We start from the raw sequence: 12,588 nt of genomic DNA, 5'->3' as shown, positions 1-12,588 counted from the left end.
GGCGCTGCAGTCGTTTGGCCAGCAGGGGGCGCCGCAGCAGGCGCCGCCAGCACGCGGCCAGCAGGGGGCACCGCGGCGGGTGCCGCAGCCAGAGTGGTGGCAGCTGCAGGGACTGCAGGCAGAGCAGGCAGGACAGGCGGGTCAGGTGGGTCGAGCAGGACAAACGAGTCAAGCAGGACAGGCGGGTCGGGCTGGACAGGCGGGTCAAGGGGTGCTGCAGGCAGATCGGCGGCGGCAGCAGGCTGTGCAGCCACGGGCAGATCGGGGGCGGCAGCTGGCAGCGCAGCCGTGGGCAGATCGGCGGCGGCAGCAGGCAGCGCAGCCGCGGGCAGCTCGGCGGCAGCTGCAGCAGGCAGCGCAGCCACGGGCAGTGCGGCGTCAGCATCAGCAGGCGCTGTTGCTGCAGGCGGTGCAGCGGCGGTGTCATCCCAGGCGGGGAGTAAGGAGCAAGCCCCCAAGAAGAGCGTCGGGGCGGCTGCTTCTCCTTTCCCCTTCCGCTTCTTCTTCTTCTTGCGGCTGGGGCATGACGATGGAGGCGGGGTCGTCTCGGAGAGGGCGAGCGGCCGAAGCCGCTTCTCCGTCACCCTGTCGACGAGCTGTCGGAGGTTCTCGCGAACCTCCGCCATGACAGGCGCCGCCGTGAGTGGGGTTACCTCCTGAAGGAGGGTCCCGCTTTTGCTGGCTAAGGCCAGTAGTCCGGAGTCCTCCCGGACCTCCGGCTGGTGGAGCCAGTAGATGACCTCCTGCAGCAGGTCGACGTGTTGATCGTCGACCTGCGGAGGTGCGTTGGGGAGATCCGTCATTCTGTTGAGGTAGGTGAGCGAGCGAACCGGGAAGCAGGCGAAGCAAGCCGAGAGTGCTGGCAAACGGGGTTTATTCCGGACAACAGGGTAGAGACACCAACAAACATCAATGACGGATCTGGGGTAACAGACTCAGACGCGGACTAAATACAGCAGACAAGCCAAACTAACAAGGAACAGCTGGGCACGATCGGGAAAGCACACGTGGATAATGAGGGGGCGTGGCACACATCAGGAGCGGACGGAGCAGGGCGTGACACCCACAGCTTCGAAGTGCAATAGCAAGTGGCTCTATAGCCAGATCAAAAAGCAATAGACTTAAGGGGCACCCTTGACGTGTTCCCCGTTGAAGATTAAAGGGTTGTGACTGTTGTGAATTAGTAAGAACAGAAGCATACGGGCACAGATATAATAGCTTTATCCATGAGATAAATTTAGATCCGAAATTGAATTTTTCTAAAGTTGCAAATAAATATTCCCATTCCACACGATCAAATGCCTTTTCTGCATCTAGACAGAGGATACATTCAGGAGTCTGACCGGAAGGGGAATATAATATATCAAATAAACGACGCATATTAAAATAGGAATAACGATTTTTTATAAAGCCGGTTTGATCCTCAGATATAATTGAGGGTATAATATTTTCCAGCCTACGGGCTAAAACTTTGGCTAAAATTTTAACGTCAACATTTAACAAGGAAATTGGCCTATATGACGAACATTCAACAGGATCTTTACCTTTTTTTGGGACAAGGGTGATGCATGCCTCATTAAAAGATGAAGGCAGTTTACCACACATAAGGGAATCAGTCAAAACTAAACATAATTGAGGTGATAGCAGCGATGAAAATGCTTTAAAAAATTCAACAGGAAAACCGTCAGATCCTGGGGATTTACCAGACTGCAGAGAAGAAATGGCTGCCTCTATTTCCTCCTGTGAAATAGGTTCATCTAATCTCATCCTATTGTCAGAGGAAAGCATAGGAATATTCAAAGAGTTTAAAAAATTCTCCATCAGAGTACTATCTTGTGGAGCTTCAGAAGTATAGAGTTGAGAGTAGAAAGTCCGGAAAGTATCATTAATTTTAGAATAGTCAGAAGTGATGTTACCATTATCCAATCGAATTTTTGTGATATGCCGTTTTGCCTGGACACCTTTCAGCTGGTTGGCTAGCATCTTGCCCGATTTATCACTATGAATATAAAACAAACTCTTACTCCTCAAAAGCTGGCGTTCAATTGAATATGTCGAGAGGAGGTCAAATTTAGCCTGGAGCTCCACTCGTTTATCATACAGCTCAGGATTTTTGAACTTACTGTAGCATAAAGCTGATCTATTTCTTTAATTTGACTGGCCAACTCAAGCCGCTCTGCATGTGCCTTTTTCTTCAGGTTAACGGTATAAGAAATAATTTGTCCCCTAAGGTAGGCTTTTAATGTATCCCATATTACCAGGGTGGAGATCCCAGGTGTAGAATTTGTTTGGTAAAAGAATATTATTTGCTCTGCCATGAATTTCAAAAAGTTCTTATCTGTCAGGAGAGTTGAGATGTCTCTTGTATCGGGAGACATAGGGAAAGTTCATGGATAACACAACAGGGGCATGATCAGATATTACTATGCCCCGGTAATCACAAGAGAGAACTAGTGAGATCAACTGACTATCAATTAGGAAATAATCAATCCTAGAATAAGTATGGTGGACCTGTGAGAAGAACGAGTACCCTCTATCATTAGGATGGAGAAAACGCCATACATCAGAGACACCATAATTAGATAAAAAGGACTGAATAAATGAAGCAGATTTACTAATTGTAACAGGGTTAGCAGAAGATCGATCTAGCACAGGATCCAGCCAACAGTTAAAATCACCACCAAGTATGAGAGAGTATGAGCTCAGATCCGGTAGTAGAGAGAAAACACGCTCAAAAAAATCTACATTATCAGCATTGGGGGCATATACATTGGCCAGTATTACTTTGGTGTTATATAGTGTTTGAGGTGTGAGAACACCTTCCTTCTTTTAACGGGGTGGTTTAAACCCTTGACATTCCAACTCACCAAGTTTAAATGACTACCCATTCTTCATCTTAAAAAAGCAGGTTAACATGTACATTGAAAGACAAGGTTCCAGATATGGATAACAAAATAGTCCTGACATAACCAAAACGATCTCCTGAGATTTGACTGGCACTAGAGGATGTCCCCCCCCCCCGCACCCACTACCCACCCCCCTACCCATCAACAGGAAGGCTGCCAAAAAAACTAGCAGCAAGTTCACCAAGACACCTATTGTGTACCCTCACAAAGAAACTCTTCCTGTCTCGCTCAAAAAATCTCCAGCTCCCAAATAAATTTTGGGTACTCAAATACACTCCAAGGTTAACTATGAACTTCTTGAAAAAACATATCCATAACAAAACCAACGCAAAATATATTACCAAGTTTACATACTGCTGAAAATTGGCAAAGTATATTAACAATGTACCAAAATAACAGAAATACAAACCATTAGGTTCAAGACTGCCTATAAGCATCTTTGCACAATCCGAAAACAACAGGGAGAGAAAGAAAAAAAAAGTAAATAAATTGAGGCAGAGTGAAGTGCTCACGTAACTACCATGCGGATAAACGTGGTAGCCACCACAGCAATCTGAGCGAGTCCGCCATAGACATCCAAATTCTGTACCATAAAGGCAAACACGAAGAAGGCAGTAATATTCAGTTTAATACGATCCAAGCAGACGTTCACGAAGATTCCAACGTAGTAGGTAGGCCATCCACAAATTTCCTCGCCTCGGCGACCGAGCGTAGCCACTTCCTGTCACCGTTGAGAAGGGTGATGCGGAGTTGTGCAGGGTACAACAAGGCAGGTTTGAGTCCGCGTTTATACAACTCGGCCATCACTTCTCTGTATTCTACGCGTTGACCCAAAACCTCCGGGCAATAGTCCTCCACGATGCGGATCTGCTGACCATGGTACTCGAGCTTCCCCCTCCGTCGGGCTTCTCGGATCAGAGTATCCTTTGTCTGATAGCGATGGAGGCGGATGATAACAGGCGGTGGTCTCCGTCCTGGATCCGGCTTTGCTACAGGTGACCGATGGGCTCTATCAACCTCCGGCGGGGTGGGTAGCGTACCATTTCCAAAAACGTCGCACAGTAGACCCGCAAAAAACTCTGTAGGACGCCACCTTCAGATTCCGCCAGCCCCAAGATGCGCAAGTTTTGTCGTCTGCTTCGGCTCTCCAAATCGGTAACTTTGGCCAGTAGTTTAGTATTGCTGTCGCTGAGGCCGGAGCAAACATTCTCTAGTTCTTTAACACGCTGGCTTAGATCCTCCGAGACAAGCTCGAGAGACCCGAGCCGTTGCCCATGGTCTTGCACTGCAGACCGAACTTCGTCGAGTTTAGTTTCCATTGAACTAAAAGACGTTCTGAACTCGGTCGCTAGTGTTTCTCTGTGCTCCTCTAAAAGCAAGGTGATGGCCGCCATATTTAAGCCAGGTGTCGCGTTCTCCTTTTCCCCCGCTTTGACGCGTTTTGAGGTCATTTAAGCGCAATTAAAAAACAAAAACCGAGAATAAAAGAAGAAAAAAATTAAACCGAGCAAAATATAACACTTTAGTTATGGATTGAAAGATTGAGGAGTGGGGATTTTGAAAAAGTTAGCGGGAGCTCCTCTACCTTGTTCCTTTCACATCCCCCTATCGACCGGAAGTCTTATAAAAATTTTAATTTTGCTGCCCATAAAAACAATGTATCATGGGTACGTTGAGACTACCATCCAACCCATAATAAAACAAAGAAACTGCAGAAATCATAATTTTAAACAGATGGGATTAAACTGGCAAAGAAAATTGTTATATAGACTCTCCTTTCATGTAGCCCTCAAAGTTATGGTTACTGGTCATGTCCGAGGTGCCACAGAAGACTTGGGGCATGCTGAAAGTGTGCGTGAAGGAGATGCAGCACAAGCAGATGCAGCACGAAGCAGACATGCACCTTGAGCAGGAGAAAGCAGACAGGCGCCTTCAGCAGGAGATAGCAGACAGGCACCTTCAGCAGGAGAAAGCAGACAGGCACCTTCTGCAGGAAGCAGACAGGCACCTTCAGCAGGAGAAAGCAGACAGGCACCTTCAGCAGCAGGAAGCAGACAGGTACCTTCAGCAGCAGGAAGCAGACAGGCACCTTCAGCAGGAGAAAGCAGACAGGCACCTTCAGCGGCAGAAAGCAGACAGGCACCTTCAGCAGCAGAAAGCAGACAGGCACCTTCAGCAGCAGGAAGCAGACAGGCACCTTCAGCAGCAGGAAGCAGACAGGCACCTTCAGCAGGAGAAAGCAGACAGGCACCTTCAGCAGGAGAAAGCAGACAGGCACCTTCAGCGGCAGAAAGCAGACAGGCACCTTCAGCAGCAGGAAGCAGACAGGCACCTTCAGCAGCAGGAAGCAGACAGGCACCTTCAGCAGGAGAAAGCAGACAGGCACCTTCAGCGGCAGAAAGCAGACAGGCACCTTCAGCAGCAGGAAGCAGACAGGCACCTTCAGCAGCAGGAAGCAGACAGGCACCTTCAGCAGGAGATAGCAGACAGGCGCCTTCAGCAGCAGGAAGCAGACAGGAAACTTCAGCAGGAGAAAGCAGACAGGCACATTCAGCAGGAAGCAGACAGGCACCTTCAGCAGGAGAAAGCAGACAGGCACCTTCAGCAGCAGGAAGCAGACAGGCACCTTCAGCAGCAGGAAGCAGACAGGCACCTTCAGCAGGAGATAGCAGACAGGCACCTTCAGCAGCAGGAAGCAGACAGGTACCTTCAGCAGGAGAAAGCAGACAGGCACCTTCAGCAGCAGGAAGCAGACAGGTACCTTCAACAGGAGAAAGCAGACAGGCACCTTCAGCAGCAGAAAGCAGACAGGCACCTTCAGCAGGAGATAGCAGACAGGCACCTTCAGCAGGAGATAGCAGACAGGTACCTTCAGCAGGAGATAGCAGACAGGCACCTTCAACAGGAGAAAGCAGACAGGCACCTTCAGCAGGAGAAAGCAGACAGGCACCTTCAGCAGCAGGAAGCAGACAGGTACCTTCAGCAGGAGAAAGCAGACAGGCACCTTCAACAGGAGAAAGCAGACAGGCACCTTCAGCAGGAGAAAGCAGACAGGCACCTTCAGCAGCAGGAAGCAGACAGGTACCTTCAACAGGAGAAAGCAGACAGGCACCTTCAGCAGGAGAAAGCAGACAGGCACCTTCAGCAGGAGAAAGCAGACAGGCACCTTCAGCAGCAGGAAGCAGACAGGCACCTTCAGCAGGAGAAAGCAGACAGGCACCTTCAGCAGCAGGAAGCAGACAGGCACCTTCAGCAGGAGAAAGCAGACAGGCACCTTCAGCAGGAGAAAGCAGACAGGTACCTTCAGCAGCAGGAAGCAGACAGGCACCTTCAGCAGGAGAAAGCAGACAGGCACCTTCAGCAGGAGAAAGCAGACAGGCACCTTCAGCAGGAGAAAGCAGACAGGCACCTTCAGCAGGAGAAAGCAGACAGGTACCTTCAGCAGCAGGAAGCAGACAGGTACCTTCAGCAGCAGGAAGCAGACAGGCACCTTCAGCAGGAGATAGCAGACAGGCACCTTCAGCAGCAGGAAGCAGACAGGCACCTTCAGCAGCAGGAAGCAGACAGGCACCTTCAGCAGGAGAAAGCAGACAGGCACCTTCAGCAGCAGGAAGCAGACAGGTACCTTCAACAGGAGAAAGCAGACAGGCACCTTCAGCAGCAGAAAGCAGACAGGCACCTTCAGCAGCAGGAAGCAGACAGGTACCTTCAGCAGGAGAAAGCAGACAGGCACCTTCAGCAGCAGGAAGCAGACAGGTACCTTCAACAGGAGAAAGCAGACAGGCACCTTCAGCAGCAGAAAGCAGACAGGCACCTTCAGCAGGAGATAGCAGACAGGCACCTTCAGCAGGAGATAGCAGACAGGTACCTTCAGCAGGAGATAGCAGACAGGCACCTTCAGCAGGAGAAAGCAGACAGGCACCTTCAACAGGAGAAAGCAGACAGGTACCTTCAACAGGAGAAAGCAGACAGGTACCTTCAGCAGCAGGAAGCAGACAGGCACCTTCAGCAGGAGAAAGCAGACAGGCACCTTCAGCAGGAGAAAGCAGACAGGCACCTTCAGCAGGAGAAAGCAGACAGGCACCTTCAGCAGGAGAAAGCAGACAGGTACCTTCAGCAGCAGGAAGCAGACAGGTACCTTCAGCAGCAGGAAGCAGACAGGCACCTTCAGCAGGAGATAGCAGACAGGCACCTTCAGCAGCAGGAAGCAGACAGGCACCTTCAGCAGCAGGAAGCAGACAGGCACCTTCAGCAGGAGATAGCAGACAGGCACCTTCAGCAGCAGGAAGCAGACAGGTACCTTCAGCAGGAGAAAGCAGACAGGCACCTTCAGCAGCAGGAAGCAGACAGGTACCTTCAACAGGAGAAAGCAGACAGGCACCTTCAGCAGCAGAAAGCAGACAGGCACCTTCAGCAGGAGATAGCAGACAGGCACCTTCAGCAGGAGATAGCAGACAGGTACCTTCAGCAGGAGATAGCAGACAGGCACCTTCAGCAGGAGAAAGCAGACAGGCACCTTCAACAGGAGAAAGCAGACAGGCACCTTCAGCAGGAGAAAGCAGACAGGCACCTTCAGCAGCAGGAAGCAGACAGGTACCTTCAGCAGGAGAAAGCAGACAGGCACCTTCAACAGGAGAAAGCAGACAGGCACCTTCAGCAGGAGAAAGCAGACAGGCACCTTCAGCAGCAGGAAGCAGACAGGTACCTTCAACAGGAGAAAGCAGACAGGCACCTTCAGCAGGAGAAAGCAGACAGGCACCTTCAGCAGGAGAAAGCAGACAGGCACCTTCAGCAGCAGGAAGCAGACAGGCACCTTCAGCAGGAGAAAGCAGACAGGCACCTTCAGCAGCAGGAAGCAGACAGGCACCTTCAGCAGGAGAAAGCAGACAGGCACCTTCAGCAGGAGAAAGCAGACAGGTACCTTCAGCAGCAGGAAGCAGACAGGCACCTTCAGCAGGAGAAAGCAGACAGGCACCTTCAGCAGGAGAAAGCAGACAGGCACCTTCAGCAGGAGAAAGCAGACAGGCACCTTCAGCAGGAGATAGCAGACAGGCACCTTCAGCAGGAGATAGCAGACAGGCACCTTCAGCAGGAGAAAGCAGACAGGCACCTTCAGCAGGAGAAAGCAGACAGGCACCTTCAGCAGCAGGAAGCAGACAGGCACCTTCAGCAGGAGAAAGCAGACAGGCACCTTCAGCAGGAGAAAGCAGACAGGCACCTTCAGCAGGAGAAAGCAGACAGGTACCTTCAGCAGCAGGAAGCAGACAGGTACCTTCAGCAGCAGGAAGCAGACAGGCACCTTCAGCAGGAGAAAGCAGACAGGCACCTTCAGCAGGAGAAAGCAGACAGGCACCTTCAGCGGCAGAAAGCAGACAGGCACCTTCAGCAGCAGGAAGCAGACAGGTACCTTCAGCAGCAGGAAGCAGACAGGCACCTTCAGCAGCAGGAAGCAGACAGGTACCTTCAGCAGCAGGAAGCAGACAGGTACCTTCAGCAGCAGGAAGCAGACAGGCACCTTCAGCAGCAGGAAGCAGACAGGTACCTTCAGCAGGAGAAAGCAGACAGGTGCCTTCAGCAGCAGGAAGCAGACAGGTACCTTCAGCAGGAGAAAGCAGACAGGCACCTTCAGCAGCAGAAAGCAGACAGGCACCTTCAGCAGCAGGAAGCAGACAGGCACCTTCAGCAGGAGAAAGCAGACAGGTACCTTCAGCAGGAGAAAGCAGACAGGCGCCTTCAGCGGCAGAAAGCAGACAGGCACCTTCAGCAGCAGGAAGCAGACAGGCACCTTCAGCAGGAGGAAGCAGACAGGCACCTTCAGCAGGAGAAAGCAGACAGGTACCTTCAGCAGGAGAAAGCAGACAGGCACCTTCAGCAGCAGGAAGCAGACAGGCACCTTCAGCAGGAGAAAGCAGACAGGTACCTTCAGCAGGAGAAAGCAGACAGGCACCTTCAGCAGCAGGAAGCAGACAGGTACCTTCAGCAGCAGGAAGCAGACAGGCACCTTCAGCAGGAGAAAGCAGACAGGCACCTTCAGCGGCAGAAAGCAGACAGGCACCTTCAGCAGCAGGAAGCAGACAGGCACCTTCAACAGCAGGAAGCAGACAGGTACCTTCAGCAGGAGAAAGCAGACAGGCACCTTCAGCAGCAGGAAGCAGACAGGTACCTTCAACAGGAGAAAGCAGACAGGCACCTTTAGCAGGAAGCAGACAGGTACCTTCAGCAGGAGAAAGCAGACAGGCACCTTCAGCAGCAGGAAGCAGACAGGTACCTTCAACAGGAGAAAGCAGACAGGCACCTTCAGCGGCAGAAAGCAGACAGGCACCTTCAGCAGCAGAAAGCAGACAGGCACCTTCAGCAGCAGAAAGCAGACAGGCACCTTCAGCAGCAGGAAGCAGACAGGTACCTTCAACAGGAGAAAGCAGACAGGCACCTTTAGCAGGAAGCAGACAGGTACCTTCAGCAGGAGAAAGCAGACAGGCACCTTCAGCAGCAGGAAGCAGACAGGTACCTTCAACAGGAGAAAGCAGACAGGCACCTTTAGCAGGAAGCAGACAGGCGCCTTCAGCAGGAGAAAGCAGACAGGCACCTTCAGCAGGAGGAAGCAGACAGGCACCTTCAGCAGGAGGAAGCAGACAGGCACCTTCAGCAGCAGGAAGCAGACAGGCACCTTCAGCAGGAGGAAGCAGACAGGCACCTTCAGCAGGAGAAAGCAGACAGGCACCTTCAGCAGCAGGAAGCAGACAGGCACCTTCAGCAGGAGGAAGCAGACAGGCACCTTCAGCAGCAGGAAGCAGACAGGCACCTTCAGCAGGAGGAAGCAGACAGGCACCTTCAGCAGGAGGAAGCAGACAGGCACCTTCAGCAGGAGAAAGCAGACAGGCATCTTCAGCAGGAGAAAGCAGACAGGCACCTTCAGCAGCAGGAAGCAGACAGGCACCTTTAGCAGGAAGCAGACAGGCGCCTTCAGCAGGAGAAAGCAGACAGGCACCTTCAGCAGGAGGAAGCAGACAGGCACCTTCAGCAGGAGGAAGCAGACAGGCGACTTCAGCAGGAGAAAGCAGACAGGCACCTTCAGCAGGAGGAAGCAGACAGGCACCTTTAGCAGGAAGCAGACAGGCGCCTTCAGCAGGAGAAAGCAGACAGGCACCTTCAGCAGGAGGAAGCAGACAGGCACCTTCAGCAGGAGGAAGCAGACAGGCACCTTCAGCAGGAGAAAGCAGACAGGCGCCTTCAGCTAGACCCTCACTGCAAAGGAGGAGACGGGGAGGCAGGAGGCTTTAAACAACACGGGCATAATGGAAAGTGTCTAATCAACTAATCAGTTTGAAGTGGGAGGCTGAAGCAGCACCCCTTATATCTGGGGTTTCCACATCAGGTTAGGCAGGTTTCTCAAAATTGTAAACTTTTAAAAGCCTCTTTCCAGAAACACCCCCGAACCAACCTCACCTCCCTGCTACTGACCTCACTGTCCTACTGCCTTATCACACACACACACACACACACACACACACACACATACGCGCGCGCACGCATAGATCACTTTTTGGGACCTATGTCAGAACACCCTCACCTTGGGGACAAGGTTTTCCCAGTGCTTTGGAACCAAAATTATTGCTAAATACGGCTGATACGCATGCCGTCTACACGCCCATCAGTTGAAATTTCCAAAAAAATCCATTTTTAAAAGTATGAAAAAAACCCTTGCAAATGAGGTCATGTATTTTTTAGGTGAATTTTGAGGACATAGTGACACACACACACAAAGTCCAGTTCAGCACTAATCTGAGGACATTTTTCACAAATGAGGACAAAAAACAGTTGTCAAGAAGAACTGACAATAAAATGTAATTCTCACTGTTTACAGTTTGCAAGAAGCATCAAATGCATTTTGTGATTGTTAGGAACAGTTTTTAAGTTGTTTGCTATTCATAACACGGGGGGGGGGACACACATGAATCTACAGAACTGATCAGGAGAATGAAGTGTTAATGTGCAATGGAAATGCTGCAGAAAATAAGCAGTCTATTATTATCCATCGTGACAAATGGATAACTAGGGACAAAAAATTGTGACTAACAAGAACTTTTTATTTACTGTTTTTTCCATCCTATATGTACGTATGTAGGTATACATATACAGTATACACACAGGTATAAAATGGCATCTTTCATTAAACAAGACATAAGAATATACATTTCAAAATCATAAAGTCATAACTTGCTTTTAAAACTTAAAAAAATAGCTGCTGTTTGAAATATAAAGACGTGAGGGCTGAGTGAACATATGAAGCCTCGTATAGCTCTCAACTCTACTGTTCTGAAAAAATAAGACTATTATTATTCAACCTTAACAAACTCTTTTGTTCTTTGAAATACATCATACCTTTTCTCTTTAATGCTGTTATTCTATTTTTTACATAGAATTTAACCCCAGTCCATGTTCTGCTTTTCCAGGTTCTGCACTGAGACACTGGAGACACTCTTTCTTTCCAGGAACTCTACAAATTCTCATGAAGTTCATCATATGTCTCTCAACAGCTTTTACTTCCTCAACATTCCATGTTCGCTTGGATGATGCTTTGCCGCCACCACAACCAACATCCACATCTTCACTGTGAGACAGAGTAGAGTCAACAGACAAATTCTGTACATCACCAGACCTATGATCTTCAGGCAGACCATCATTCTGTTTGTCAGGTTCCTCTTCCTCAGAACTAGATGACTCATCAATGGTTGTTGGGTCGATTTTATAATCACAAACATTTCAGAAACGTATTAATAAACCTTTTAATTTAAACAGATTTCTGAATATACTTATTTAAAGATACTTTATATTTCTAATTATAAACACAAACATTTAATAAACTTTTCTAAATAAATCTTTAAGTTTAAAAATATTTATGACTATACAGTCATTTAAAGATACATTTAACAATACTAGCATACCATCTAGGTTGATTTCAATTTCATCCAATTTTTTCCCTTTGAAATCTGAAAGAGTTCCTTTTTCCATTGCCATTAACACTTTGCTCATTTTTGCCAGCTGAAGTGTTCCTTCAGGCAAGCGGTAATATTCCCTATGGACACGGATGTCATGGCCCAAAAAGTCAGCCAATTGGTCTGCTTCATTTTCTTCAAGATTTTAAACTTTGGACATCATGGCAATGTGTTTGCGAAGTTTAGTGGATGACAATGCTTCCGGTTGTTTAGCACCGCATTCTTTGGCAAACTGCTGTATGCAGTCCCTGCCACGGTATGCAGAAAGTGCCCCCGGTCGAGCAAACAAAAAAGGGTTTTCTGTTGGAACACCACATTGTTCTCTAAACTCCATCAGGAGCTCCATGGAATGAACCATGGAAGGTTTTAAAAGAACAGGAACCTTCCTACCTCTCTTGCCCCTAATCTCAAGACGCATAAAGTGTTCTTTCAAAGTCCGACATGCAGATGGCAAGATCATCATGAAGTTCTTTTTTGTTTCTTGATGCAAAGATGGACATGTGCATTTTTGAGACCTCACCCTCTCTTCTCCAGTTGAAAAGGATGACCTGTGTGAGGGTAACCTTGGTTAGTCCAGTGTAGCTGTCTCGTGAAGGACAAATCTTAAGTAGCCTAAGCATTTCTTCTTGCTTTTTTTCCAGGTGTGAGTGCAACAGTTTCACATCTTGAGTAAAGGGCAGCAACTG

At 49.3% G+C, this 12,588-nt stretch overlaps 1 long non-coding RNA gene across 1 annotated transcript; it reads left to right on the top strand.

Moving 5' to 3' along the window:
* Positions 1–10,227: 10,227 nt before the first annotated feature.
* LOC140582189 (uncharacterized) lies at positions 10,228–11,702 on the top strand. The gene is made up of 2 exons (XR_011985112.1): positions 10,228–10,286; positions 11,360–11,702. It is a non-coding gene; the product is annotated as an uncharacterized lncRNA (long non-coding RNA).
* The last annotated feature ends 886 nt before the right edge of the window (positions 11,703–12,588 follow it).

Source organism: Paramormyrops kingsleyae, chromosome 24, assembly GCF_048594095.1.
Source record: "Paramormyrops kingsleyae isolate MSU_618 chromosome 24, PKINGS_0.4, whole genome shotgun sequence".
Classification (NCBI taxonomy): Eukaryota; Metazoa; Chordata; class Actinopteri; order Osteoglossiformes; family Mormyridae; genus Paramormyrops; species Paramormyrops kingsleyae.
This window is presented reverse-complemented; position numbering and strand designations above follow the sequence as displayed.